We start from the raw sequence: 5,275 nt of genomic DNA on the forward strand, positions 1-5,275 counted from the left end.
TGCGCTCAGCAGGGAGTCTGCTGGAGACTCTTTCCCCCTGCCTTTTCCCTCCCCTCTCTCTTTCTCTAAAATAAATAAATAAATCTTTACCCACCCCACCCCCCCCAAAAAATCAAAATTCTCATCCAGTTTAAAGCTTTTCTCCTCTCCCAGCATGGGTTTGCCTCAAGTGGGACACTGGGGTGGAGCAGGAAGGCTTAGTCAGCCTCCCTGACTAATCAGCTGCTACTTGTGGCTAGAACAGGCAGGATATAAGGTAAGGGAAAAAATTACTTATGGTTATAATTTGGTATCAGCGACAATTTAATAACAATTGTGACAGATACACAATTTGCTAATACTTTCATTTGTGAGGTGTTCTGTGGGTTGTTAGGAGACTCCATACTGCTGAGAGTGAGTTTTAAATCTACTTGGAATTACCGTAGATCATGTGGGAAGGAGATTCAGTTTCACTTCCTTTCATGTTGATAACAGCTTGTGTAAACAGCAAAACAGCATTTATTAAACAAACCCTTCTTACCAAATGCAGTAATGTTTTCCTCTACTTGTGCATCTGAAAATTTCAAATATATAAGATTTATTTATAGGTTTTTCTGCTCTTTTCCTTTGACCTGTTTCTCTATTCCTATGCCAATATTATAGTAATGTCATTAAACTATGGTCAAATACCAGGTAAAGCAAGACTTCTCCCTTTACTATTTTTCTTTGTCATACTTTTCTTGGTTTATCCCTGGCATTTAGATTTTCTCATTAAATAATGGGATCCAATCTACTACCCCCACTCTCTTCTATTGGCATTCCAATTGAAATTGCTTTACATTTATATATTAATTTTGGGAAGTTTGATATTTTCATGACATCAGATTCCTATTTTAGAACATGTAATGCTTTTGCAATTATTCAGATCTTGTTTTATGTTCATCAGTAATATTTTATAGTTTTATATTTATAAGTCTGACTTGTTTTTACTAAATGATTTCCTAGGTATCATAGTTCCTCAGAGTTTTATCTTAATGTTATTTTAATTTCTTTTTCTGGGATTGTGCCTCATTTTTCTTTTCTAATCTTGTATATTTTCTTTTTTTTTAAATTTTATTTATTTATTTGACAGAGAGAGAGTAAGAGAACACAAGCAAGGGGAGTGGCAGGGGGAGAGGGAGAGGCAGACTCCCCGCTGAGCAGGGAGCCCGATGCGGGGCTCTGTCCCAAGACACCCGGATCATGACCAGAGCCGAAGACAGAGGCTTAATTGACTGAGCCACCCAGGAACTCCTAATCTTGTATATTTTCTTTTTTTTCCCTTAATCATGCTCATGTGAAGTGAATATAATTTTTAAGTCTTTTTCAAAAATTTTTCATTTAGCATAACTTACGTATGTAGCCTCTCTTGCTGCAAGGGCGCAGGCAGCCATGCGGCAGGTGACACAGACATTTCCTATTAGAATTACCTCAATGAGGGTTCATTTTAGCAGATAGGGATTTTTTTTTTTTAAAGATTTTATTTGTGGGGTCCCTGGGTGGCTCAGTCAAGCATCTGCCTTCGGCTCAGGTCATGATCCCAGGGTCCTGGGATTGAGCCCCGCATCGGGCTCCCTGCTCCGCGGGAAGCCTGCTTCTCCCTCTCCCACTCCCCCTGCTTGTGTTCCCTCTCTCGCTGTGTCTCCCTGTCAAATAAACAAATAAAATCTTTCTTTTAAGATTTTATTTGTTTATTTGACAGAGAGAGACAGATAGTGACAGAGATAGCGAGAGAGAGCACAAGCAGGGGGAAGAGGCAAAGGGAGAGGGAGAAGCAGGCTCCCTGTGGAGCAGGGAACCAGACGTGGGGCTCGATCCCAGGACTCTGGGATCATGACCTGAGCTGAAGGCTGACGCTTAACGACTGAGCCACCCAGGGACCCCACCAATAAGGATGTTGCATGCAGACCTTAGGGTCTTCGTCCTGATAAGGACGGTCTGGCCGGATGTTTTAAGATTTAAAGATCCTTTTGATGGTGTGATACAGCGCAATGACACTCTGAGAGGTGAAAGGCAGAGCTCTTTGTCACTCACAGCTCCAAATGGGAGAAGGCTGCCAAGCAGGGTCGCACATGGGGTTGTCCTTGGGGACATGTGACAGCAAGCTGGAACTGTAGAAGCAGGCTTATTTGATGGCAAGAGGGGTGAATTTAGCTAGGATTCCTGGGGGTTTGAGCACTGGATAATCTGAATAATCACACAGTCTCTGGGATCCAGAAACTATTCACAGTTGTCTGGTACCTGGCGCAGGGGCAGTTTGAGGTGTGTGTGTGCTTTGTGGCCACAGAGTATGGGAGCCTGATAAGGGAAGTGGTTGAAGTAGGGGCTTAGCAAACTGCCCACAAAGGGGAATTGAGAGTTTCTTAGCCACAACTTCAATACTGGGTCATAACAGCGCTTGTGGGATGTTATGTTAGAGAAACACACTTTCTAACACAGTAGTGACATAAAAACAAGTGGAGGATGTCAGGTTCAAAGTTGGGTGCCTCTGTTCCTTGGCAGAGTGAGCAGTTTTGGCGAGAGGAGCCTAGGGCTATGATTTTAGAGTCAGATTGTGACCGGACTCTCTGGCCCTCCTAGAGATTCTCAGAGACATCCTGTGTTAGGGTTCTCCATATACATTAAGGGGTTCATCATAAGGAATTGGCTCCTGTGATTACGCATAGAGGTTGGCAATTTCCAAGAGCTGCAGGGTTGAGACAGCAAGCGGGAGCCCCAGCAGAGCCAATGGTATAGTTCTGGGCGGAAAGCCAGCAGGTTCGAGACCCAGGAAGAGCCAACATTGTAGTTAGAGTCTGAATGCGGGAGAAAACCACACTGCTCCAGTCCAAAGCCTTTCCGGCAGAGAGGATTCTCTCTTACACGGGGGAGGTTCAGCCTTCTGTCCCATTCAGGCCTAGAACTGGGTGAGGCTTACCCACCCCGGGGAGGGCAATCTGCTTCACTCAGTCTGCTGCTTTAAACATTAATCTCATCTGAAAACACCCTCCTCAAAACACCCAGTATAATGTTTGACCAGCTATCTGGGCCCCCCATGGCGCAGTCAAACTGACACATAAAATTAACCATCACAGAGTCTTTTATTTATCTATATTCTATTTACTAGGGTAGGTTCTGTAAATTCTTTTTGATTTCCACTAAAAATTTTGACTGATATGAGTATTAGTTCTAATATTTAATCTTTCGCCTTTAAAAATGTAAGTATTTAAGTCGAATGCTACATGTTTTTCTCTTAGAGGAGGCTCTGATGTTTAACAGATTTTTGCATAACTATTCTTCTTTTTATTGTTTCCAATCTGTTCTTTTAAATTTAAATTCTTATTTGATTCAACCTCTATCTCAAAGTTAATTTTATAATTTTTATGTAATAAAAGTTCCTTCCTAAACGCTGTGTCTAGTTAGGATTAGAGAATTGGTCTGGACGATTTGTACTTTTTTTTAAGTGCAATGAACAAACAAACAAAAAACACATTTAACTCAAGCTATTTAAAGTTCTGTATAGCACTAGGATATTTGAGAGTTGAGCATTATTACTTATTTTTATTTATGAAATTGTATTTTTAAAGAACTAAATTGAAATGTATTATTTTAAATAAGTTCTCTTTGCTTTTTAAGTAGTTTTTATTTTATATATGCGCAGGACTCATTTAGATTTCTAATTTTTTTCATAAATTTTGCTTTTCATAGTTACAAGATCCTTCTCTTTATTCTGGTAAGTGAAGTTAGCCAGAAACTCCTCCTTATACATGAATATAGCCATTCCTGCTTTCTTGGCGATTGCAACTACATTTGAGTAATATTTCTTTAACTGTCTCTTTAATTTCTTTTTTTTAATTTAATTTAATTTTATTATGTTATGTTAATCACCATACCTTACATCATTAGTTTTTGATGTAGTGTTCCATGATTCATTGTTTGCGTATAACACCCCGTGCTCCATTCAATACGTGCCCTCTTTAATACCCATCACCAGGCTAACCCATCCCCCCACCCCCTCCCCTCTAGAACCCTCAGTTTGTTTCTCAGAGTCCATAGTCTCTCATGGTTCGTCTCCCCCTCCGATTTCCCCCCCTTCATTTTTCCCATTTCAACCCAGATTTAATACTTTGTTCTTTATAAATAGCATAATATTTTCTAAACATGTAAATATTACAGTCTGCCCTTTAAAGGGAAGTACTCAAGTGCTTTAATGAATTTATTCGATTTTATCCTGTACATTTTACTTTGTATGCATTATTTATTTCCCTTTATTATTTTCTTTTCCCTTGTTTTTAATGGCTTCATCGATTTACTCATAATTTTTTTCCTTATCATTTATGCGACAGTTATACTGACTCTTTTCCATCCTATTGAAGTTTGTGTCTTTTGTAATATTCATACAAATTTCTCTAGTGTTACATAAAAAGAAGAAACTAAGAGTTCCATGTAGGATAATTAAATTTCCCATTCTCCTTCCTGCTCCATCTCCTCCCTCTTCTTCTTTTTCCGCCCAATATCCCCCAATTTCAAAGTTCTGCTGAGCTGGCTTTCTACTTTGAGTTCAGACATTTTTTTTCTTTAAATTCTCTTGCAGCTTTTCACGTCTATTTTAAGAATTCCTATTTAAACCATTTATATTTTGTATTTCACTTTGGTGATATTTAAAAATATATATACTTTATTACAGTTTTGCAAAGGCCAAGGCCAGAGACGTCAGTAAAGAAGACAGAGAAGTCACTAAAGGGTTAGATCAAAAGCATGTGATTCCTGCAGAATTCAGAGGCCCTGTGGGAGCAGAACATGAAGCTAGAACGAACCCTCCAAGGGAAAAGGTGGAGCAGCGGGAGCTGCTGTACTGTCTCTAAGCTGTTCACTTCCTGCACATTTCAACCCTGCTTCTTGAGGGGAAATGGATGGAGTTTCTGATAGATCCTGGCCGTGGGATATAAAGGCAGGAGCATGGGATTTATAGCCACATAGATTTGGACTCAAATTCTTCCTTTGCCACTTCCCAGCAGGTGATCTCAGGCAGTCACTAGCCTCTGGAACTTCAGTTTCCTATCTGTGAAAAGGAAACAACCATCTCACAGGATTGCTATGAAAACATGTAAGAGGCCACAGACATCTGAGGTGGGTATTATTATGCACTCAAGTAACGTCTGGGTCTCTGTCTTTCCCTTGGCCAGAGCTGTGTGCTGATATCTGCCTGAAGACAGTAAAGCTAATTTGAAATTCAAACCTCACATCCCTCCTCCTGGGAAAGGGAACAACTGGAAAA

General features: G+C 40.1%; 1 long non-coding RNA gene across 1 annotated transcript; it reads left to right on the forward strand.

Moving 5' to 3' along the window:
- The first annotated feature begins 228 nt into the window (after positions 1-228).
- Positions 229-4,823, forward strand: LOC116637368. The gene is made up of 3 exons (XR_004300467.1): positions 229-256; positions 3,706-3,730; positions 4,685-4,823. It is a non-coding gene; the product is annotated as an uncharacterized LOC116637368 (long non-coding RNA).
- Positions 4,824-5,275: the final 452 nt, after the last annotated feature.

The sequence above is a fragment of the Phoca vitulina genome, unplaced genomic scaffold, assembly GCF_004348235.1.
Source record: "Phoca vitulina isolate PV1807 unplaced genomic scaffold, GSC_HSeal_1.0 scaffold14, whole genome shotgun sequence".
In the NCBI taxonomy this organism is placed as follows: domain Eukaryota; kingdom Metazoa; phylum Chordata; class Mammalia; order Carnivora; family Phocidae; genus Phoca; species Phoca vitulina.